Consider the following 27059-nt stretch of genomic DNA (forward strand, 5'->3'; position numbering starts at 1 on the left):
TTGAATAGAATCAAACTGACTTTTTTTAAATTAGTTTTCTTTTTCTTTCTGGTATCATGTCTCCTTCTGGATGACATTTAAATTGATGATCAGTATCTCAGACTATATACCCAAAATTAGTTCATACTCTCCAAATTATAAAAATCAAACGGTTACTTCGAAGAAATAAAGTCTTTCGAAAAAAAATTCAAAATCTTCTTACACCAGTATGATTTGAAATTAAGTTTAAGAATTTTCATATATCCAGAGATAGAAGTTCGTTACTTTAATTAACAATCATTGGAATCATTCGGTTGTATAAGTTTGTCCTTCTCTAAAATAAAAGTTTTGAACCTGATTTATACTTTTGCAACAATAAACCTGTTGGTCCTCCCACACTTCAATCATTCACACCGACTTCTTTAAAAAAAATATCGCACTTCACCATCGCTGGGTTTGTAATCCATTTTTATTATTCGACATTTTCGGCCCGAAAAGACGAAATAATTTTACTGAACAGAAGAGAACATTCACCAGAGCCGCCACTCAATCCCATGGACGGACAATCATGCTCTCTTTTCAAGTCGAATACTACACTATAGGCCTTTTTACTTCAACAGTCAACAACATTGAAACGCACCTGTCAGTACGATCACGATCGCTCATCGTCATAATCCTATGTTCTCACTACCAATGGATACTTTCCAACCGAAACTGGTACTGTAAAGTCGTCGCCTTCCCTCCAATTCACAACATGAAAGGTGAGAATGAGGCACAATTTTTTTTTCTTTCCGAGAAACCTTCAAGTGCCGTCCAAGAGGTTTCAACAACATAATCAGGCAAATAAGTTCTGTCATAATCAATATACGTAATGATGACTGAGTTTATTGCTGACTGAAAAAAATATTTCAAAACGGAAAAAGATTGAAATTTACTAAATATTTTTTCGTGGTAAAATGATGATTAAAATTTTCAAATAACATCAACGATTACACAAAAGATGATTTTTACAATAATAATAAAATAAGAAAACAATAATTGTAATTCACAAGCGGCTTGTGACAAGCCTGTACTTAAACGTTCAGATAAATTGTTCACATACGCCAATAAAATAAAAACTCCGAAAATAAAGTGGGATAAAATTGAATAAAATAAATTTGCACCCAGCAGTGGAGCCGCGAACTGATGGCGGGCTGAATGATGACACTCATTTAGGGCAAGATAAATGACGCCCAGCAGGTTCGTTGCTGCTGCCTTTGCCGTCGCTGAAGTTCAAGGAGATGAACGACGACGGCGAAAAATAACATGGCAAAGTGTCCGAACCCACGCATGGTGACCTCGGTTCTGGTTCCTGGAATTAGCTTTTTTTTACTTTGAACAATATATTTTTTTGAATGCCAAGTATTGAAATGCATTTGAAAATGAATAACGAACTAGGAAACGAGTTTGGTTACTTGTCCTTCCAACTAGTTGATTGAAAAACTTACATCATATATTCGGTGTAAATTATCGGTTTTTTATGTTGAATGTACGTTAGATATCCACCATGAGTGCAAGGGGTTCACCGCAGTTTCAGCAAGATACCGATATTCTGGAAGAACGATAGTCACTTAGTTAGTTTAATCTGTATTCCGAGTGCTTTCTTTATTTTCCTGGGGGACTATTGGTGAGTTCCGAGTTTCAGGCCTCTCGGACGAGTTGCATGTTAGCTTCGTTCTATTGTGGGTGAACATTTGTTTCTATTGGTTTCTGTCAACTGGTAGTTGTTCAACAGGCCAATAATATTTCGGTCGAAACTAGTCAGGTCGTTGTTCTGCAGAAGGATTCGTTTCAATCCACTTCTACTTGTTTCGACCTATTTCGAAGCATATGAAACTAGCTGATCCCGTAGAGCTTCGTTTCGCTTCCAACATTTAGAATGTTTTTAAATGGTAATTGGGATACATTTTCTCGACAATATTGCATAAAATACTAATCAGTACTTATAAACGACCATTCTTGTCTATCAAATCAAAATCACAGGAAGAAATTGATTGATCGTCGGAAAGAATAACTGTGTACTGACTTGTTCGGATGCATAATAACGAAATTCTTGTAAAACATTTAAAAGTTAACTACCCCGTTTCCTGTCGTCTGAAACAAAATTTAAAAACAGAAATCGATGGTCTGTTCTGAAAAACTCCCTTGTATGAATTTTTAACCTCGATCCGATGCGATGCAATACAATAATTCCAAAAACATTCAAAAGATAATATGGACGACCCTGTCCTGTCGTCTAAGATTTAATCCAGGAATCCATTGTCCGTTTTGTATAACTCCATTTTATTAGTTTTTGTCTCGACGCTTGGAAAATGGAAGGACAAAAAATTTTGTTAACCTTTTACACATAATTTGATATTTGAAATCTATTGCACGTCTCTGAAAACCTCCGTATGCGAATATTCATTACAATTCAATGCATTATAACGTCAATACATCAAAAAACAACTAAAAAGTTTATATGGACGACCCTTTTGCCGACGATTTACACAAAAGTTAATACCTGATATCGATTGTCCATCTCTTGAAACATTCATGTGCAAGTTTTAGTTTCAGGCCTAATACAACGTCAATGTCCCAAAAACACGGAACAGTTAATATGGACGAAATCTTTTGCCAACCCTTTGTACCAAAATCGATTGCGCGTTCCTGACAACATCATGTGCCAATTTCTATGATAACAGTCAACAGATAATATGGACGACCCCTTTTCATCTCAATCCGATGAAAAACAACATCAATGTAGCAAAAACAGTGAACAGCTAGTATGGACGACCCCATTAGACGACCTCTTACACATACATAGTTTGATGCTTGGAATCAATTGTTCGTTTCTGAAAACCCCTGTGTGCAAATTTTCTCTTAAATCCAATGTATTATAACGTATATATCACGAAAACACTGAAAAATTAATATGGGCGACCCCTTTTGTCGACCCCTGACCCCAAATTTGATAGTTCAAATCAATTGCCCATCCTTGAAAACTCCTGTGTGCAAATTTTTATCTCAATCCAATGCATTGTAATGTCAATATAGTAAAAACACTGAACACTTCATATAGACAACCCTTTTAGCCGCCCCTGGTCCTGAATTTGATACCTGGAATGCATTCCTTCGTCCTTCCAAACACTCATGTGCTAATTTTCGATACAATCCAATGTATATGAACGCCAATATTTTTATGGACGACCTTCTTCAAAAGGGGTCATCCGATAATCTGAAAACATTTTTCATCATTCCTGGTCCCAATGAGCATCAATGCCAAATTTCAGCTCTCTAGCTCTCAAGACGTGCGAGGGGGATGCTAGCTCATTTTCAAGCGTCCGAGCATTTTCCGAAAATTGTTCTAAATGTGTCAAATTTTTGTTAATTTTGTATGGGACCCCGCCTTTTTTGGATTTGTTTGGCTTTTAAAGTGTTATAGAAACCATTCCCGGTCTTGAAAAAGGCTACACACCAAGTTTCACGTTGATCGATTTAGTGCACCCAAAATAATTTAGAAATTCTTTCTACAAGATTTTTCACATAAATTTAGATTTTGTTGCATCATATCGATTCCACGTGAGTTTCCTAGTAACCACAGAGTATCAAAAATGCCCTAGTAAAAGCTACTTTACTTCCACATAACTCACATATGAATTTCACGTCAGGTCTTAGTGGATGAATTTATTCCGTGTTATGCATTTGTCTCAAGCGTGTGGTTGTAAATTCTGATTAGAAAAGAGTTTCGTCAGCTTGCTGTTGTGAAAATTTTTGTGTCCCCGGAAGAGGAACTACATTGACAAGCATAATTTGATTAAGCTTTTTCTATTTGGTAAGTCTCTTTAGCTTTTTGATTATTCTGAATTATTATAAATTGATTTTCGTTTCCATCTTTTGATAACAAGGAATGGATTCAGATGCAAGCATCCTTCCGGAACTGGTAACGGTTACCGTACTTTGGTACGACTTTCCAGAACACGGAACACAGGACACCATACGCAACAACGGACAAGGTAAAATGATATTTCATTTTCTACTACTGATTACTTTTCCATTTTTTTCAGAATTTCGGGAATTGAAGTGTTTCTATTGCGTGTTGCGTGAAAGTGTAGTGCAAGGGTTAAGTATTATGAAAATAAAGTTTTTTCCACAAAGAAATTTTGTTTCATTTTCAGCATTATAAACAACAACAAAAATACAAATCGACCTACATTTCATTCTGATACTAAAAACATTCCCCGTAGCTTTCATAAGCAGAGTGTGTTGAAATCACTAAAAATTCACGTAAATTGTAGGTGAGGCCCATGAAACACGAATTCTTATAGGGGAAGCGTTAACTTATTGATTTCATAGGATTTACGTGAAAATCATTTGGATAAAAATTATGTAGTTTTTCACGTAACCACTACGTGCAAATTATTTTGGGTATAGTTTCCGAAAATTGTTCGATTGGGTCATATTTTTATTAATTTTGTATAGGAGGTATAATAGGTATCTTATTAAGTGAAAGTTGATCTTAAAATTTGATTTTCAAGATCTCAAAGTTTTACTGTGTTTTTCCAAATTTCATGAGTTCATTAATTATGACAAAATGTACCGTCATACGGGCATCATGTAACAGCGTGGTTAGATGCAACATTTATATAAAACCACACTGATTCAATTTTTAATTTAATGTAATGTGATTAAGTTATCTTTTTATGATTACAAAATGATGATGACATAATTTCTTGCATCCTAAGATTGTTTTTTTAAGTTTTTGATGTTCCAATAAAATTTGAAAAATCGAACAATAAATGTAAAAATTTTAACATTTTTCGATGCCTTCAAAAACTTTACCCAGTATGACAGATTGGCTTAATAATATCACCTACAAACTTTATACTTTATACTGGTTTTCTTATCCTGTACCAACACTGTTGATGTAAATATATTTTTCAAACAATCACTCATTTTTTTTAAATAAATATTTTTATAATTCAGTTACCTGTCTGGGGTAAAATTCAACAAAATGCAAATCAAAGAAACACCTTGTAAATCCCATTTCCATATGCTAGAATATGATTGTTTTGCATCACGCGTTTGTCAACATTGAAATTTATTTCATCCAAACATTATTTTTTTATGATTTCGGCTTTTACAATTTTTAGTAGTATCCCTAAATGTATGCAGCACCCTTATTTTCAGAAAAAAAAATGTGAAAATAAGTTTTCACATAAAAAATTACTGCAAATGGTGTTTTCATGCGTAGATAATGTTCTTAAAGTCATCGCAAATTTATCAAAAACTATACATTTTCATACGTTTTCATTAGATTTTTCAAAAAAAAAACAAAGTTTGTTGCAAGTTACCCCAATTTCTGAGGAGGATGAAAATCGCATGTTTTCAATAAATTAAAAATAACTGAAGACACCAATAATTTTTCAGGCTACACCAATTTGATGTCCCACCAACCTTAAAACTTTTTATGCATAACAGGTATGATCAATTAAGAACATAAAGTTTTTAGAAGCCATTGTAATTGAAAACTGTTGCACGTTGCTCCAGTTGACGGTATATTATATTCGTATGGATTGTCCATCCCACCCTGTCCATCTTCCAAAGTGAGGAAGGCTCACGAACTTTCATAAAAAAACATTGCAATATTTGCTTCTAAATAACGTCACATGCCACATTTGGCTTCATTTGTTTGATGAATTTTCAAGTAATGCCAAAAAAATATGAAAAAACTTGTCTCCATTTCAATCTCGCCCTGAAAAAAGGAGTGTCTAAAATTATTCGTACGCAAACAACCTCTCTTATTCAAGACCGCAGCCCGCGGCTTGGAGGATAGTTTTCAAATCTTCTAAGCCAGTGGGCATGAGATCGAATCCCGGTCACACCATACATAATACACTTTCTGTGGGTTGGTGATTTTAGCATTTGTAAGATGCTAGCCATCATATCCTCGAAAGATGTACGCTTGGAGTTAGGAAAAAGGAATCTCTTCGAGGAATTGATTCTTCATCGAGATCCTGTATGTGTTTGTGTCCTTTTGAAAAAAAAAGATGGTTTCTTTTGGTTGATAAGTGCATAACTTATGCCGAAAAGCTGTATAGGAGACTCTCCCCCTCTTTCCCTTTCCAATCCACTCGATCCATTCCGAAGAGGTAGACGTTTTTAATAATACCCACTTTCTTCGCACCCAAAGACTCTTTCATATTAAATTTGGTCCCATTGGTTAATAAGTTCTTGAGCGATACAACAAAATTATATGGAACCTCCTCCTAACCTCCCCTCTCCACCCTGCTAGACGAAAGGGTGTACATATAACAATCTTTGAAACATACCTCGTATCCAAATATTTTCCCATGACAAATTTGATCTCATTTGTTGTTCGATTCTCAAGATATATCACCCTCCGCCCATCATAGCTCCCCCATTGGAAGGAGGGATGGATGCCAAATATTCATTAGAACATTTCTCGTACCCTAATACCATCCCATGCCAATTTTGGTTTCATTTGCTAGATTCGATTTCGAGTAAGTGTGTAAAAAAGTGTAAAAAAAAATGTAATAATGGTTTCCCTAATGGAAAGAACGAGAATTACCATTTGCTTGATCGGTTCTCGAGTTATACAAACATTTGCCTTTTGTTTGCCCCCTTCCAAGAAGAGGGAGGGGTTCCAAACTATTATAGGAACTTTTCCAGCCGAGTTGCACGCAAATCGGTTCAGTAGTTTTCGAGTCTATAGGGAACAGACAGACAGAAATTAATTTTTATATGTATAAAATAGATAAATAGATTATCTAGTAAAAATCAAAAAGCGTTCCGATAAAGTTCAGTTTTTCACTTTTGCCGCCTCAAAGCCCATAGTGCGTTGGAGTGAACACGAAAATGAATCATGTAGAATCAATCAGTTTATATAAACCATTTCAAGTCTCTGAAATTTAAAAATTGTAAGAATAATATCTAATCCTAATAAATCGTTTATTGAAATAGATAATTTAGCAGAAATGATTTGTTTTTACTTTTTTGCATCACAGATATTTTAATTTGTATGTTTTACTTTTTAGTTAAACTCTTCGCAGCTTAGATCTTGCATGGTCCATAATGCCAGAATATTAAAAAAGCAATTGAATGCAATATCAAGTGTAGATTTATCAGATTCTGCGGTATTCATGGAGAAAATCTAGCGAAACCTTTCATAAGGGCGAAACTCGCAGTTAGCTCGAAACAAGAAAAACACGTTTGAAATATCGGAACATCTAATGAAATCCTATTTTTTTAAAAAACGACCCCTTTTTGTTCAACAAAATCAAAAAATATATTTATCGTTGGTTATCAAGACCTTTAACTTTTTCATTAAATTTCAGAGATTTTCAAGTTTCACCTTTTTTGTTTTCGATTCCAGCTACGCCTGCAAGTTTCGCCCAATGGATCGGCCGTTTTTGTTTTGGTTTTGAAGTTTCGCCGTTTGATCCTACACGCGAAAACTAATTAGGCCGTTTTGTCACACACGGTCAACTCAGTTACGCCTATTGGCCCTACACGAATAGAAAAATTAACTCCATTTTGTATAGGCGTAACTTCACGTTCCAACGCAAATACTTCTACAGGCAGTTTTATCCAATTGATTTTTTTTTTTTGAAAGTTTCGAGTAATTTTAAGATCAATCCGCGTTTATTTGGTAAAGTGCAACCCCGCGTATATCCGGAATGACCGTTAACTCGATTTGTTTACATTTGGTAGTTTCGCCCTTTTGAAATGTAACGTTAGAAATAAGTCTTCATAATACTGAAAAAATCGAATTCTATATTTTTATGGCCAAATATGAGTAGTTTCTTTAGGAAACATAAAGGGTGATACGGTCAAAGTTTGGTCAATATCAACTTGACGTATTTCTTTCAATTTTGCATTTAAAAAACCTCAACAACCCTTCATTTTGAAGGTGTGTGTGTGTGTGTAGAATGTTGCTCCTATTTTGATTTTGGAATTCACTCTGCAGTTGTCAAAATGCCGTCCAAGAAAGAAGAGCAGCGTATCAAAATTTTGACGCGCATCGCGAAAATCCGAGCTACTCGCACGCAAAGCTGGCAAAATCGCTAAAAGTTGCCAAATCAACCGTTACAAATGTAATTAAAGTGTTGGGGAACGTTTGTCGACAGCCAGGCAGGGGTGTCATTCGCTCACACAATGAGCACAATGTGCATTTTTTTCATAGCACATTGAGAGAGCAAAACCAAACACTGCCTGAGCAATCTGCCCATCAATGTGTCACATCGAAGCAAATCACTGAGCTACGCAGCGGTTGCCCTCAGCTCACTGAGCTGCACAATGTGTACCATCACAACGCTGAATTCAACAAACGAACCCTTTCCCAGTAAACAAGCAACAGCAACAACACAACCGAAATTCGGGCGGGCTCGGCCTGCCATGTGCCGAACACCGTTGCCTCAGAAAAAATCTTTATGATAAATGAGTCTGATACGAATCCCAATGTAACAGAATTAAATACACAAATTTTCGTGGCATCGCTGCTCGGCAGCCGGCAGCAGAGTGCCTCCAGCTACGGGTGGATGCATATTGAGGAAAAGTAGGCAAGGGGTACCAAAAGTTTCTCATTGGTGGGGGTGGAGACGGAGCGCTTTTTGACAGCGAATTGTTCGCCTACCATGCCTACGATTACGATTGCCTGTCACAAGATGGACGATTCCGTGCATTGGTATAAGAACACACCTGAAGCTTTACACGCCTTGGCCGGCAGGCCGAGCCCGACCGAATTTTGTTTGTGTTGTTGCTGTTGCTTGTTTATGAGTTATTTTCTTCCTTGCAAGCAGTCGGTGCGTCTTCGTGCCGGACTGGATGAACGATGATCGTTTTTATTTTCTTTCGATGAGAAGGAAAAATAAAACGAAGAAGAGTGCTTGGCAAATTTCTGAAGCCAGAGTTCTCATTGAGCAGCACATTGAGCAGAGTAGATCAGCTCATTGTGTTTTTCATCATTGTGAGAAACCTCTCAGAAAATTAAATTATCGGCGCGCAGTAAGAGAGCGAGCAGTAAAAATTCTATAGCCGTGCGCGCAGTTATAGAAACCTTGCGTTCACATTGTGTTTCCAGAACACATTGTGCTGTTTTGAGGAGTATAACATCCCTGCAGCCAGGAAGTCTGGATCGGGGGGAAATCGAAAACCGGAAGCCGCTGAGACGGCAAAGAGAGTTGCCGGTAGTTTCAAGCGAAACCCTAACCTCCTTAACTCCTAACCGCTGGGTGTATCGTCTACAACCGTGCATCGAGCCAAAACACGAGCCGGACTATCGACTTACAAGAAGGTGGTGACTCCAAATTGCGATGATAAACAAAATACGACGGCCAAAGCGCAATACCGGAGGCTGTACACGACGATGCTGACGAAGTTTGACTGCATGGTAATGGACGACGAAACCTACGTCAAAGCCGACTACAAGCAGCTTCCGGGACCGGAGTTTGATACGGAAAAAGGGAGGGAAAAGGTAGCAGATATTTTCTAGCACATGAAACTGTCAAAGTTCGCGAAGAAATATCTGGTTTGGCGAGCCATCTGTACCTGTGGCTTGAAAAGCAGCATTTTCATAGCTTCCGGGACTGTCAACCAAGAAATTTACGTGAAAGAGTGTTTGAATAAACGTCTGCTGCCTTTCCTGAAGAAACACGGTTGTTCCGTACTGTTTTGGCCGGATTTGGCATCTTGCCATTACGGTAAAAGGCCATGGAGTGGGACGCCGCCAACAACGTGCAGGTGGTTTCCAAGGACAAGAACCCTCCCAACACGCCAGAGCTCCGCCCAATTGAGAAATACTGGGCTATTGTCAAGCGGAGCCTAAAGGCAAACTGGCTTTCTGCGGCGAAGAAGGTGGACAAGGTGGCTGTACAAAATCTGATGGCAGGGGTTAAGCGTAAGGCCTAGCAATTCGGATTTGGAGAAGCGGAAGCCTAACTGAGTATTGTTCCTGAATTTTATACTAATTAAACTTGAAAAAGAAATTGAATTTGATTTTACCCTTGACCAAATTTTGACCGTATCACCCTTTAGGTCATACCAGCATCTACCACTCGGAAACCTGCAAATCCATCACAGATGTCTTCTTCGTGGTGCACTGCGATACAATGAAGTCTTGGAGAGCAGAGTAGAAAAATATCAGACCAACTGTTTTGCTGGTAGACTTAGGATATTAAATATCTGCGTGTCAGCTGCCTCAGAGCTTGACAATGCATGTAGAATTAAAGGACCCAAGCAATACCCAAATAGTGCAGGCTGCAAAATAATCGAAATAAATCTTGGGTTTGTGATATAGCTCAGTTGGCAATTCTGTAGCCTCCTGAGCTGATGTCCGCGAGTTCGAGCCCAAGAGTAAACATCGCTAGTTGTATCGTTTAAGTTTTTCAATGACTGTCTGCCAACTGCAACCTTGATATAAAGCCGCGAAAGTCGATAGATGGTAAATCGACTATAACCGAAACAACAACAACGAAATAAATCTTCCAAAACTCTGTTCTTTCTGAAAGGTTGCCTCGCTCAAAAGGGGAATCGATTTTCATTCCGTATGTTTTCACCGTTGTAGTCGCAATCACTTCAAGGAACCCACAGAAGCAATTATCGAAAATTAAAAGCGACTGTTAATTTTGTCCGATTACTAACTTCGGGAGATGGGAAAAATTGAATACAAGAACGCTCTTCTCCCACCCGCAGCGATTTGTTCGAAATATATTTTACCCTCCGTTTGTTTCGCAGCTTCCCTAAAAAATCGAGGTTGAACGTTGGACCAAGAATCATGAGGCTCGTGCTGCCTTCCGAATTGACACCTCTCGGGCTAAACTTTGCAAAACGAAAAAGTAAAACATTAACTGACCCGTCAAATTCGATCAGCCGAACGATTCTCCAGCCAGCGGAAGAGGATTAGTCCCGGTTCTGCTGCTAAATTCCCCACACTTCCCTAATAAGTTCCCGGCTGGGGGTATGACTTATGAAATTTGCTGGAAAATTGTGTGTGGTGTGAGAATAAAGCCAAATTTAGGAGTGACAAGCGATGTCAAAATATTGCGGCTGTTTAGTGAGAATTCATTACCGGGGGGATTCAGGCATGAGGCTCCCGTAGGTGCCGAAAAAACAGATCGTTCGTGGAATTAGCTGGCTTTCGGGGGGAGATTTTCGGCACATAAATAAGACTTAGTGTCATCGCAACAAAAGAATCCATTAATTTGGCGAATTGAGGTTGCCAACGATCGCATCAAAAACTAATTCAACACAGCTCTGAAATGACGCTAAATCGATCGGGGAAGTTATTCATGGTAAATAAAATCGCGATCAAGGTAATTTTTGTCTGAAAACAAACCATTTCCAAGAATATTTTATGCAAATTTCAGTTTAATATGCTCATTGAAAGAAAGTTTTATTTGAAAACAATAATACGTAACAGTAAATAGTTCCAGATTTCCAGAGTTCCAGATAACATTTGAGAGGAAGTTTGTTAATGACAAAACGGATATTACATAGGGCTCAATTCAAGATAAACCTCTTCAATATTCGATTGAGAATACCGAAATCAGGTAGATCATTCACCCCGCCTTTTAAACGGCACCTCATGCAATATTTTTTTCCGATTGAATTTTCGATATTACGGCTTCACCCCAATCGGCAAAGAATGTGACCTCCAGATTTTTCCCACTAAACATGCCATCAATATTCATCGCCAGAATCGCTAACGAGATTCATTAACATTCACGACAAACAAATCACCTTCCCTCAAATACCACAAGGGTAGATAGGTATGTCTGGAAGAGGTTCATTTGGAGATGAAGAAATCCAAAACAAAGTTCGTCATCGCACATCTTTTATAGCATAAATACAAAACGCTCCTGCGCCTGACGCATAAATTTGCCGATGAGAAGAGGAAAAATTCATTAAAACTGCCTTCTGTAAAGTCAACCGATTGTCAGTTTTTATTTATCGCCTTGGGAAAGTGAATGATCGGGTGGTTGGGCAAGAGTCCGAGATTGAATCCAGTTATTCAAAATATTACTTTGATAAAATTTTGAAAATTTTAAGTTATTTGGATTTTTTTTTAAAGTGAATTTGATTTGAATTTGATTTGAAAATTTACGGCTCTATTAACTGAACATGGCCTGTGCTTATTCCATAAATTTGAGACTTTTGTAAAAAAAAAAAACCCCTTTCATTGTTGCGCTATGCCATGCTATGCTATGGAACGCCCTAAGTGGCATAAGTAGAAATTAAAAGTGTGCAAATCCTATTTTATCTTCCGAAGGCATCGAACGGAGGAGAATCTCCCGAAAACAAGACACCCTGACGAAAGGGAGTGGCATCTCGAAACACCTCTCTTATTGGGAATTCATTCAAGTGGCCAGAGTTCAGAAGTGTGTCTTCAGAGGCTCTTCTTCCTCTACTTATCCATCTTATTTGCCATCAGGAGAGGGTGGCGATGATGACCCAAAAGCCCGACCGACGACAACGCGAAACGCTTAGCTGGTAGAGAGAAAAAAAAGCACTGTTGGTAGTTGTTTGCGTTGATGAGCTCCATCATCAGACCAACTTCGCCATCGATAATCACAAATTAATTCCCACCCATGAGACGTCCCCCCATTCTGACGAATGGAGGAGTACGGGATGAAGAGCAGATTTCAGATTAAGGAGGGAAGGTTGCGGAAGGGTCTACGACCTTTTTGTCTTTTCGGACGAACGACTCACTCACTCATAAGGGAGCACACCCTGAACAAATTGTCGATTACCGGGATCGATCCCGTGTACCTGCCTCGTGAATCTGTAAATTTGTTAATGGATTGAGATGACAAAGTGTGTTTTCTTTAGGAATATGTATCTACTGCATTTGCGATAAGTTTGTTCTGAATGCTCAATGTGATATTTCAATTCTCATATTTTTTAACGTCCGGTGCAGATTTTGAAAATATTGAATTCTAAGTGTTCAGCTTTTGTTCAGCTCAAATTTAATTTCGTTTTACCAGCATGCCAACTAACATAAAAAATGGAAAACTTCTCCAATTGTTCCCAATTGTATGAGATTGATTTTTCAATGGAGGGTTTCTCAGCTGTTGCTTACTTTTAAAAATCGGGGAAAGATTAATTTGGCTGTTTCATATAATCCATAACGTGTGTCCTTCTGTATCACTAAGAAATTGTCCTTAAATATGTATGTATGTTTCAATTGACCAGCTAAGAATGGCTGTCTTCTCAACTCGCTTGAAATTCGCGTCCATATGCACTGGCGGTCCTTCCAACTCGTCATCCAATTTAAACCTGTCCTCTCATCTCGTTTGAAATTGTAATAAAAACGCTCAGGCTGTCCTCTAAACTCGCCTTTCAATTTCAAGCTGTCATCTCAACTCGTTTGAAATTCACGTCAATATGCACGGGCGGTCCTCCCAAATTGCCATCCAATTTAAAGCTGTCCTCTCAACTCGCTAGAAATTGTAATCAAAACGTTCAGGCTGTCCTCTCAACTTGCCTTTCAATATCAAGATGTCCTCTCGACTCGCATGAAAACCGCGTTAATATGTTCAGGCTGTCCTCTCAACACGCCTTCCAATTTCAAGCTGTCCTCACGACTCGCTCAATATTTAATTTCAGCTGTTTTTTAAACGGGCTTGAATTCTTCCTTAATTTGAATAGAGGGCTTGTGATATAGCTCAGTTGGCAAGTCTGTTATCTCCTGAGCCGATGTCTGCGAGTTCGAGCCCAAGAGTAAACATCCAACACAGTTGTACCGGATAAGTTTTTCAATTACGATCCGCCAACTGCAACGTTGATAAAGTCGCGAATGCCATAAATATGGTAAAACGACTATAATCGAAACAAAAAAGAACTTAATTTAAATATCTTTTCAACAATTAAAGTTAACGTATAAGGCATTTTCCCATTTGTCAAACGAACAACTGATTTCCCATGTTAACATTTTCTCGGCATATCGTTGTAGGGTAAACATAACAACAACATTACACATGTTGAACGAACAGATAGTAACGAAATAAAATTGGCAATGCAATTGTAGTGGTTTCGCAAGAATATAAATTCTTTATTTGAATAATTGTAAATTCATAACAAGTTAAGACATGAAGGTATGTTAATGATTTTAATTGAAGAAGTTTTTAAAATAAAGTATTGAACAGTGCTTATCATCAAAGATCAAAATGACAACCAGCTGGTAAATGATAAGTTCAGATACCAGTATTTCGATAGCAACTTACTACCTTCTTCAGTGAACATTCAGTGAACCAGCTGATGTTTACCTTTTTCACCTTTTTTTGTACGTCTCGGTTGTCGAGTGGTTAGCGTGGTAAGACGGTAATCGCTGGTCCACTGATGGCATGGGTTCGATTCCCATCTCGGTACTGGGTGTTAAATGTTGTCCACGTCAATTATTCAGTCTGTAGAGCCTAAATCGGCTAAGACGATGTATGTCTTTTCAAAACAACAACAAAGAGCTACCCTACCACAATCTGTCTCAGGTCTATTCGTGAAAATACTTATTCATAACATATATACATAACTTTTTCATGTTATATTTTTCCAAAATGTCAATCGACAATTATCAAAAACTGCATCTTTCTGCAACAACAGCTTTTACACTAAGGTTGCCAGATTGCCCGCTTTTATCAGGGTTTGCCCGGATATTTAATATAAATTTTGGAAAAAGTCTGGTCCGGCCCGGTTGCCGGATTTCATTGGAAAAGCCCGGATTTTGCCCGGGTTTATTCTCATTTTCATTCTCAAATCACACTGTCATAAACAAATTGTGTTATTTTTTTTTATTTATGCGTCCGAACCGAAATTTTCTGAGCAAGTTTTATGAAAATAATCATGAAAGGTTTTTTGAAAGCTTAAAATACGATTTCAAATCTGTTAATAAATTTTGGTGAACATTTTTTTTCTTCTTTTTTTTTTATTTTTGATGAATAATTTCCAGGTTTTGACCAAATCTGCCCGGATATTGCAAGGATTTTAGTCGACCATTTGAAATCAAATGCCCAGATTTTCCCTTATTTTACACATAATGTGTATTCCAAACACTCTCTGAGTGTTTTCACAATGGGTAATTGGAAACCATTTTTTATCAAGCTGATTTGATATAAATAACTTTTACGTAAACCTTCGACGCTGTTTTTTCGTTTCTGTTCGTTTTTTGATCTCAAAAACCGAATCACACAGATTTTTCTTGAGTACAATTTTTAGTTCAAGAAATGAATTTATCGTAGTCACGGGAAATAACTTTTTCTCAATAGGTTTTTAAAAATAAGTGTTAACAAATAAGTCAGAAAAATGGTTCGCCTCCGGTTTTGAACCTAGCCTTCATTTAATTCATTTCACAACGCTTTATTACGTTCGGGAACTAATTTTGAATTGAAATTTTTGAATTGGAAATTTTGAATCACAATTCAATAAAATTTTTGTATAGAAACTCAAAGCTTAACACACAAAAAACCTAACCTCGACATCAAAATGGCTTTTTTAAGAAATGGTACTAAACAAGTTCAGAATTGAAACCAAACATTTAGACTTCCAAATTCATTCATCGAAGATTAATTTTACCCATCAACAATTTGCTAGTCATATGATAAGAAGCAAACAATTTTATCTCGTGTCAAAAAATTGAAAAATTAAACGTTTTGATATTTTATTAAACTCAAAGTGCAGTAGTGAGTGAGAGTTGTGATATCAACACGGATTACAGGGTATTCCCACTTGTTGGGTTTCCCGATTCCCGATTCAGCAAAGTTTTTAGTGTTGCAATGCTTTTTGCTGGACTGATTGTGCTTGAAAAGGAGGGGCTGGTACTACGCCCTCCGGACCGATCCTGAACAATATTTCGCCGGGACTGGGAAGAATCATTTTAAAGATAAGTATTTCTGTTTTCCATAGTTTTTCTTAAATTTATTTTTTATGTTCTTGCAGATTAGTATCGCATTCCTTTCTCGAAAATTTAAGAATATAAGGAAAAAATTGTGTTCCACAATGTTGGAATTTAGTCACTCTTTCTAAAATTGGTCTAAAATCTTTTATTGGCAGATCTTCATTCGAAGTATGCAATCACTTTAAATCGATTATTAAAAATTCGATTCTAGCGATACTTTAATTTTTATTAAAAATGTTCTTTGATTTTTTATTTTTGAGTGATTTTTTTGAAGATTGAACAAAATGTTTAAAGAAATTCGACTTTGTTTCCACATACAATATTCATATATTCAGTGACAATGATTGTGCAAAAAATTTTAAAATGTTACAATATGGAGATATGACTTTTTTTCCTAATGATCTATTTAAATTAAAATTTTTAATCCATTACAACCAAATCTAACTTTTGTTTTTTATAATCTGTCAATGTAATATCTAACTGACAGAAATAAGAAATTTACGACAAGAAAAGAATATTTAAATTAATCTTTATAGAAAGGCTATAATGAAAGCTGAAATAATAAAGCACTGAATAGTTTTAAACATCAAAACAAAATATGAGGCAGATATTGGCAACGAATCGCAAAGTTTTTCAATTGAAAAACTTCCTGCAAACCTTTCTTACATGTTTCCAAATTGCATCATCTGCAACTTTTTATTTTTCATACCATGTTTTGCTTTGGTGTGTATTTGTTAATTCTTTTCAGAAATCTTTTTGATATTCTGTCCTGTGTTAAATATCACTGTAGGGAAACAGCTAGATTGTGGGATATTCGAATAATTGCTTTTCTAATTATTTCAGTGTTCATAATTTTTTTTGAACTTGCAAATTAAAATAGCTTTGCGCATGTTAATAGGACTTTCCTAAGGAGATATCTAGGTAGGTAAAATGAAGATCGCACCATTTACCAAAAATGGCTCCTGATCTATGGCCTCTCCCTTACTAAAACAACCCTTTCCTGAGATACTTGAATATAGATTCGCAGACGTATAGACGGTTTCTATAGCTGTTGATACTGATTTATCATTATTTCAGAATATTTCAAAACAAGCTTTTGAAGAAAACTGGAATAACAGATTTACGGTTGATCCTAAAAAGTATCTTACTAACAATCCTTCCTTCATCCCTCATTGACTACTAGGACGTGGCCGGCGTCGTTATTGATCATTTTTAAAGGGAGAGCATGAGTTTTGTGCATTGAGAATGAATTACTAATCCCAAGCTGCATTCTTTTGGCCCTTGCACAAAACTGATGGCCTCGATCAATCACGGAGTAGCAACCATTGTCGATGTGGAATTCGTTCTACTTAGCCACGCCAGCGATCATGGAGCTCGAAATGTGTACAATATGTTTTTCCAATTAATAAAAGAATTGGAATGTTTGCAAAACAATGTTAGTGAAGCATTTCGGGTTAAATGATTGAATGGTGGATATGAGTAGTCAAACAAGCTAAGTCAATAAAATTTGAAAAAAAACCTCAAAATCTAGTATCCATTACTTTATTATTTATCACATAGAGTATAAAAACCGTGTATGTCATAACGAATTTTATGCTGATATGAAATATGATTGATGAAACCAATGTCAGTATCAATTTTTTGTAATGTTTTTGTCCTTCTGAACGCTTAAATCCACATTCAAAGGGGTTTTGATAAATTTATACAAGGCCATAAAATTTACATTTTTTCGAGGTGCATAGAATTTAAAAGCGTATTTTGGTTGATTTGAGTGCCGTAAATCTAAATATGTTTTTTTTTTCATTTCTATAGAGTTTTTGTTTTGAAATACCTTTGGAAAATAGGTAAAAATCTTCAAAAAATTACTGCACTTTTATGACAAAACTTTAAAACTTTACAAAAAATTCTAAATTAAAGGTTTTTTTTATCAGTTATTAACTTCCCTTGTTCGCAAACAATTTTAACTTCTGATGAAATAAAATAGAAGTTTTTTTTTTGTTTACTTTTTCAATTCTGTAAAATAAGACAATTTCGTTGAATTTTTAAAGAAATACTCTAGTAAGCCAGACTATCAGAGTTCGATTCCCACTGCCCCCTCAACTTAGGGAGATTTGTGAGATATAAAAATTGACACAAACCATATGTTGTAATACACACAGAAACAAGAAGAAAGAATTTGTAAACTCTAAGGAGTATAAACAAATTTAAACTCTCGTGAGTATAAAACGAATACCGCTGGTCAATATAGTCTCAGTAACTGGACCATGAATAGGATCTTTGCCGATATAAGGCATTTCCCGACTTGTCAACCGAACAGCTGATTTCTCATGTTTACAATTTTCGGCATCTGGTGGTAGGGTAAAAATAACAACAACACTACGCATGTTCAATGGCCGAATAGTAACGAAACCAAATTGGAGGTGCAATAGTAATGGTTATGCAAAATTCTTAATTTTTTAAACTAGCTAAAATTTAAAAATTGTAGACATGACATACTTTGAAGGTAATGTTGATGTTATGTAATGTTAATTTGAAAAAAATATATCTTTTGAAGAAATAATTTAACAGTGGTAATCTCCCAAGTTCAAAATGGCGACCAGTAGTTGTTTACATTTTTCAAAACAAAAACAGAATGCTACCCTACCACCATCTGTCTCAGGAAATGCTCTATAGCAGTTCCGAGTTGTGCTAAAAATGGCTTAAGTGACATGAAAAGAAGAAGAAAAAGAAGAAGAAGAAGAAGAAGAAGAAGAATAAGAAGTATAAGAAAAAAAATCAAGAAATCCTGAACCAAATTGAATTTTAGATATTTTTATAAACAGCGTTTCGCAGGCTTCAACAAATGAAACCTTTTTTATTCACATTCTTTTGTAATGTCATAAATATTTGTAAAAAAATATTCCCAAATTTTTTAAATTTGTAGGATTTCACTTTTTTACATCAATCATCATCATAATATTAATCCTTAATTGAATAAAGTGTAATAAATAAATTCAGACTCAGTTTTTTTCATGAAGATTCATTAGTTCATCAGTTATCAATGATTGATTTCGCTAGAATCTGATTCATTTTTAATCTTATAAATTTCATATCGCCAAAAATAGAGGTGATAGATAATATCTGACAAAATGTTCGAGTTCAGGACACCAATATCAACCAATTCAGTCATTATAACAAAATGCAGTTTCCTTAAGTTATCAATTGCATTCTAATCATAAGTTTCAAAATGTAAGATGTTTCAATTGAAAAAAATGCTTTTAAAATGTTGAAAGACTTTTCTTTACCATCTTCATGTTTTGTTTTAATTTTCAAATAATTTTCCCAAATTCAAAGGTATAGTTTTTTTTATTTTCACATGCATTCAGTTAAAATTTTAAATTTACTTCTTGGAAGCCTGAAAATCTAAATTTTTGATAAGAAAAATATAGTTTCTACCCTTTTATTTTTACAGGACCCAATATTTCATTTCGGCGATAAAATATTCATAGCTTGAAATATTAAAATATCAATCCTGTGTTAGAGAATTTATTAACGTTCTCTTTTATTAAAATTCTTAAAATCTATCAAAATTAACAAATGTAGTTTCTCCTACACGTATCCGGGCCGGGCAAATCCGGGTTATTTTATTTGAACTCTGGCAAAATTCGGACATTCTATTTCCGAATTTTCAAACAAAAATCCGGTCCATATTCGGGAAACTTTAACAAAAACCCAACAACAAAAATCAACAACAAAAAATTTGAATAACTTTTTTGAGCCGAAAAACACAACCAGATTTTGAATTGTATTACAATTTCCCAAAAAATCGTTTATGGTTATTTTAACAAATCTAGCTTGCAAAATTTCATTTTTTGACGACCAAATGTAAAATTATATTGATGCCGATGATTTTCTTTTTATTTTCAAATAAAATGTGAATGAATCCGGACAAAATCAGGTTTTTTATTCAACAAAATATTCGAGCAAGTCCGGGAAAATCCGAGTAATTGGCTAGCTTAATTTTGCTTATTTGATTTGAACTTACAGCCAGTTTTTGTAAGAAAGCCTTAAATTTTGAAAAAAATATTCTAAATATAAGTCCAATTTTCAAAGATTTGCAGTACAAATCGTGTTTATGCAAACTCGATCCTAGTTAAAGATTTTTGTTTGAAATTTGGTTCTTGCAAATATTGCCAAAACAAATGGCATTTTTTAATACGTTTTCTGAAATGTACATAAAAACGGAATCTGAAATATAAGCCAAGGATTGAAATCAGTTTCGGAGCCCTCAATCATGAATGCATTATAATAATTAGGATGTTTTGGTTTTCAGTCGTGAATCAAATTTTGAAGGAAATGTGAAACCAAATTCAAACGACGAAACACAGCTTTTCATTTCAATTTTTAAAGATGATTCGAACCGATAATCAAGAATCCTAAACTGGAAACATAATCCGAAAAAAACAAATACAATTTCGATTTTGATTATAAAGACCAGGATAAAATTGAGTATTGAGAAATTAATTACTATCCATAAGTGAGAAAATTTTGAAAATCTGTAGCTGAATTTTAAACCTGGGATGAGTTTTTGAAATTTTGATATCAGTTTTGACTCAAAATTGTTACTATCGAATAACCTTACTCCATCATCAAAATTTGATTGAAATTTTGAAATTTTGAGTGTAGAGTAGAATACCTCGCTTGCTTTCGATGGACCCTCATGAGGGGGGAGGATTTTACTATTTTAGTAATTTTTTTATTATTTTTTCTCATGTTGTTGATGCATTTTGCACTATTCTTGCTTTGTTTGTTATCTTGGTTGTTTTTGTCATATTGGGTGTTTTTGTCATTCTTCATCATTTTTTAGTTGTTTTTCGTCATTTCCAGTCTTTTGTTTTTTTTTTTTAAATTTAATTAAATTTTTCATCTATTTGTCATTTTTTAGTACTTTATAATTTTTTGAAAAAAACTTTTGTTTTTGTTGTTGTATTTAACCACCATTTAAGAACATAAAAACGTATTTATGATGTTCTTTTCAATTATATTGGTCCTGTTGAAGAGAAAACTAAAAGGTAATGTCGCTTCCAAAAACCGTTCGATTTTGGCACATGTGCCAAAATCGGATGTTGCCAAAATCGAATGTTGCCAAAAACGAACGGGGTCTGTATATGACAATTGTCAGCCAAATAAAACATTAAACAGGTATTCAATTCAAAAATTTGAAATACTGAGAGGTATAACAAATAAGATGGTTCAAATTAAGTATTTTAAGACAGTTTTCTTTGTGTACTGGAAATCCTGGGGAAAATTCCAGCTTGCAGTCTATTTTAGAGCAAAAACGATTTTTGTTTTATGTATCCAACATTTCAATCCGTTTTGGATCTTTCTCAGGGACTAAAAAGTGTCGTTTTTTGTTGTTATTGACTCAGCTGGTCTTGTAAAGCTTGTATTTAGCTTTTCTCAGATAAAATCCAGCTGTCCGGGGATTTTGGGATAAATTTTCCTCAGCATCGAAACTTTGGCACAAAAACAAAAGGTGGAAATTGAAAACTGTGCCAAAATTTCGATTCTGTGGAAAATTTATCCCAAAATACCCGGCCAACCAGATTTTATCCGAGAAAAACTTACCACAATAAATAGAAAGCTTTACAAGGCCAGCCAACAAGAATACAACACTTTTCAGTCCCTGCTGAAGGTACAAAACAGATGGAATCGTTGGTTACATAAAAGAAAAATAGTTTTTGCTCTAAAACAGACTGCAAGCCGGAATTTCTTCAGAAAAAAAACAAAACACTCAGTCGTTCCTAATACAGACCCCGTTCGATTTTGGCAACACGCTCGTACATTTTGTGTTGCCAAAATCGAATGTTGCCAAAATCGAACGGTTTTTTTTCTCCACTTTTTTATCAGTTATTTTTACAAAATAACTAATATTATTATCAAAAACGTTATTTTCAGTCAATTTCCGACCATTTCTAGTAATTTTTGATTTTTTTCATCATGTTTTTGATGCATTTTGCACTTATCTTGTTTTGTTTATAATGTTTGTTTTCATTTATCATATTTGCTGTTTTTTTAGTTCTTCATCACTTTTTAGTTGTTTTTAGTCATTTTCAGTGTTTTGTTTGAATTTGTTTTTTCACTTTTTGAATTTTTCAACTTTTTGCCATTTTTTAGTACTTAATAAATTTTTTAAAAAACTTTTGTTTTTATTGTTGCATTTTATCACCATTTCAGAACACAAAAACGTATTAGTGGTATTTGTCTGATTTAAATTGGTCCTGTTAAAACGAAAACTAAATTGTAATGTTGTTTCTAAAAACCGTTCGATTTTGGCACATGTGCCAAAATCGGATGTTGCCAAAATCGAATGTTGCCAAAATCGAATGTTGCCAAAAACGAACGGGGTCTGTACATAAAAAAATGGTACTGGAAATCAGAAGAAGCGAAACTAATCCAATAGTAGAACAAGGACCCAAAGAAGTGACGTAAGTGTCCTCGATCCACCGTTTGTCACAAATATTGAAATTTATTGCATATGTCACTTTCCACAGTGAGAACCAAGAGAGAGATCGAAATCAAAATCACACTAAAATCACTTACCATTTAGCACCCGGGCTCTCGAATCAGATTTTACTGGGCTGCAGCGTCTCATAGGCAGGTCTCCGGAACGCGCGATGAGTTCATCAGCTGTAGCAACTCCTCCTACTAGAGAGACGTAACGCAACGCAAGTCGCTTTTGTGTGTGCAATCTGGTCGACTAATCTGCATTCGATCTGGTCTGGACAACAGTTTATATTTTTCTTCTTCAAAAATCCGATCTGCTTCTGTTGTTTGAAAATTCACCATCAATCAGGCAACAGCATCCATGATCAACAAATAAAGGGGCGACGATAATCAGCGAGTGGATCTGCCAAACTGTTTTCGTTTTCACTTGGGTTGTTGAATTTTCGGGGTGCAATCCTTCATACTGGTTTCGACAACTGAACACTCATTTCACTTTTTCAATCTTTTTACCAAACTGTGTTGAGAGGAAAAATTTGCAACTCCCTTTTTATATGTGGATCCAAATGTGAGAAATATTCAGCTTGAAATGCACTCGGGGATTAACTCATTTTTTACGAAAAAAATGGCACTGACAGATTAAGATCCTTTCTTCCTCCCTTTTTTCGGAACCCAAAATCTTTACAACTTTAACCGTAATTTATATGACACCATTTATCATCCGTTTATTTTGCCAACTTTTCGCTTATTCTCTGCCGGAGGATAAAAAAGCACGTTCGTCACTTTTTTTTAATTCGTTGAAGTCACTCACTGTTGAACTGTGATCGAGTCACTTGATTTGTTTACCGAATGTTAATCAGCACACGCTAAACGCCTTTCACGGTCAATCCTTCCTCCCTTTCCTTAGCAAAGGAGGTTTTTCCACAAAGGTTTTCACAGCTCAAACCGCTGAACTAAAATTTTTCGTTGCTCGGAAAAATTAATTAACAATCCCCCTGATCGAATGTCACCTCCTAAAAGGGTTGAAAATATCCAGCCGGATAAAAATTCTCGAAATTCGAAAACACCTGCAACTCTATCGTAGATCGATCGCCTTTATTGATCACCGCCAAACTGTTCCAACTGCAGTGATCCCAAGAACAACTTGTACAAACACCACAAACCCAGACCAGAGACGAGAACGACACAAAAAAAACACTATGGAAAACAACCTACGATAGGCACACGAAACGGACGACGCAGAACCTTTTGCGGAGAGCCGAGAGAAGGAAAAACAAGTGCGCGCGACACCGTGAGACTGCAAAAATTTACAAATCAAAACCGATTCGCGACCTCCGCGCCGGCTTGCTTGCTACCTTACTCAGCTGAGCTGAGTTGATCGCCGGACCATCGAGCCATCAACGCCACCACATTTGCCTATAATAAGCGGACGGCCTACACACTCGGAAATACTGCGGCAAAGTCCGTCGTTCGTCCGACCGTGCGTCTGCGCTTACCTTCTACGTCGAACAACCCGTAGATCGTCCCCATCACACACAACAAACCCTGGGACAGCTTGCATGCAAGTCGTTGTTGAATGAATTTCCAGTTCTCCTGTAGAGAACGATCCGTCGACGACACTTAAGAACTCTCTCTCGCAATTCTCGTCCGTCGATCGCATCGGTTGAATGGTTCGGTTTAGGTAAAGTTGTTTATGGGGCTCTCTCGCGTTGGCATTGTGGGTTCGTTTTGGATATTTGGCGACACAAAATTATTATAAGTTAAACAAAATTTTTATTATTGGATTTTGTGAGAAGCCGGTTACCTAGTTTTGATTAGCAGAATAGTTGTCTGAGTAATGATAATACTAGAGACTACTTTGAATGGTAAAACTTATGTTAGATCGAAGTTTTTAAGGCAGAAAATCGTAAAGAAGCCGGGAGTTGTAAGGAAGGCCTAAGGTCGTAATGAAGATCGAGGAAGACCGTAGATTGTAAAGAAGGCCGAAATTGTAAAGAAGACCGTGAATCGGAAGGAAACCCGATGATCAAAAGACCGAATTTCGCAAGGCAACGGAACGTTAGGCAGATTATCGTAAAGCTGTGGGTCGATCCTCGATTTTCGTATGAACCTCGGCCTTCCTAAAAATTCTTGTTGTTTCTCTCTCCCTGAGTTATTCTATACTTCCCTCGTTCTAACTTACGACCCTTACGAGCCTCGTGCTTCTATACGCCCTTTGGGTTTCCATATGCCTCTTGACCTTACGAACCTCAGCCTTGCGACCCTCGGCCTTACAAACCTTTGGCCTTGAAACCCTTTGGCCTTAAAGCACTTTGGCCTTACGACCCTTTGGCCTTACAACCCTTTGACCTTAAAACCCTTTTGCCTTACGACTATTTGTCCTAGAGACCCTTTGACCTTACGACTCTTTGTCCTTAAGACCCTTTGTTTTTTACGACCCTCGGCCTTACGACCCTCGGCCTTACGACCCTCGGCCTTACGACCCTCGGCCTTACGACCCTCGGCCTTACGACCCTCGGCCTTACGACCCTCGGCCTTACGACCCTCGGCCTTACGACCCTCGGCCTTACGACCCTCGGCCTTACGACCCTCGGCCTTACGACCCTCGGCCTTACGACCCTCGGCCTTACGACCCTCGGCCTTACGACCCTCGGCCTTACGACCCTCGGCCTTACGACCCTCGGCCTTACGACCCTCGGCCTTACGACCCTCGGCCTTACGACCCTCGGCCTTACGACCCTCGGCCTTACGACCCTCGGTCTTACGACTCTCGGCCTTACGACCCTCGGCCTTACGACTCTTTGTCTTTAAGACCCTTTGTCCTTACGACCCTTTGTCCTTACGACCCTCGGCCTTAAGACCCTCGGTCTTACGTCCCTCGGCCTTACGACCCTCGGCCTTACGACCCTCGGCCTTACGACCCTCGGCCTTACGACCCTCGGCCTTATGACCCTCGGCCTTATGACCCTCGGCCTTACGACCCTTGGCCTTACGACCCTTGGCCTGACGACCCTCGGCCTTACGACCCTCGGCCTTACGACCCTCGGCCTTACGACCCTCGGCCTTACGACCCTCGGCCTTACGACCCTCAGCCTTACGACCCTCGGCCCTACGACCCTCGGCCTTACGACCCTCGGCCTTACGACCCTCGGCCTTACGACCCTCGGCCTTACGACCCTCGGCCTTACGACCCTCGGCCTTACGACCCTCGGCCTTACGACCCTCGGCCTTACGACCCTCGGCCTTACGACCCTCGGCCTTACGACCCTCGGCCTTACGACCCTCGGCCTTACGACCCTCGGCCTTACGACCCTCGGCCTTACGACAAAAATGACAAAAATGACAAAAATGACAAAAATGACAAAAATGACAAAAATGACAAAAATGACAAAAATGACAAAAATGACAAAAATGACAAAAATGACAAAAATGACAAAAATGACAAAAATGACAAAAATGACAAAAATGACAAAAATGACAAAAATGACAAAAATGACAAAAATGACAAAAATGACAAAAATGACAAAAATGACAAAAATGACAAAAATGACAAAAATGACAAAAATGACAAAAATGACAAAAATGACAAAAATGACAAAAATGACAAAAATGACAAAAATGACAAAAATGACAAAAATGACAAAAATGACAAAAATGACAAAAATGACAAAAATGACAAAAATGACAAAAATGACAAAAATGACAAAAATGACAAAAATGACAAAAATGACAAAAATGACAAAAATGACAAAAATGACAAAAATGACAAAAATGACAAAAATGACAAAAATGACAAAAATGACAAAAATGACAAAAATGACAAAAATGACAAAAATGACAAAAATGACAAAAATGACAAAAATGACAAAAATGACAAAAATGACAAAAATGACAAAAATGACAAAAATGACAAAAATGACAAAAATGACAAAAATGACAAAAATGACAAAAATGACAAAAATGACAAAAATGACAAAAATGACAAAAATGACAAAAATGACAAAAATGACAAAAATGACAAAAATGACAAAAATGACAAAAATGACAAAAATGGCAAAAATGACACAGAATGACAAAAATTACAAAAAATGACAAAAATGACAAAAGTGACAAAAGTGACAAAAGTGACAAAAGTGACAAATATGACAAATATGACAAAAATGACAAAAATGACAAAAATGACAAATATAACAAAAATGACAAAAATGAAAAAAAATGACAAAAATGACAAAAATGACAAAAATGACAAAAATGACAAAAATGACAAAAATGACAAAAATGACAAAAATGACAAAAATGACAAAAATGACAAAAATGACAAAAATGACAAAAATGACAAAAATGACAAAAATGACAAAAATGACAAAAATGACAAAAATGACAAAAATGACAAAAATGACAAAAATGACAAAAATGACAAAAATGACAAAAATGACAAAAATGACAAATATGACAAATATGACAAAAATGACAAAAATGACAAAAATGACAAATATAACAAAAATGACAAAAATGAAAAAAATGACAAAAATGACAAAAATGACAAAAATGACAAAAATGACAAAAATGACAAAAATGACAAAAATGACAAAAATGACAAAAATGACAAAAATGACAAAAATGACAAAAATGACAAAAATGACAAAAATGACAAAAATGACAAAAATGACAA

General features: G+C 36.3%; 1 protein-coding gene across 1 annotated transcript in view; it reads right to left on the reverse strand.

The window, feature by feature from the left end:
• The window catches only part of LOC129746821 (uncharacterized), a 118399-nt gene extending 94722 nt beyond the window's left edge, over positions 1–23677 (reverse strand). Inside the window, exon 1 of the mRNA XM_055740708.1 lies at positions 22487–23677. The gene's annotated coding sequence lies outside the window, so the exon portion shown is untranslated. The remainder of the gene's footprint in view (positions 1–22486) is intronic.
• Positions 23678–27059: the final 3382 nt, after the last annotated feature.

The sequence above is a fragment of the Uranotaenia lowii genome, chromosome 2, assembly GCF_029784155.1.
Source record: "Uranotaenia lowii strain MFRU-FL chromosome 2, ASM2978415v1, whole genome shotgun sequence".
NCBI lineage: Eukaryota > Metazoa > Arthropoda > Insecta > Diptera > Culicidae > Uranotaenia > Uranotaenia lowii.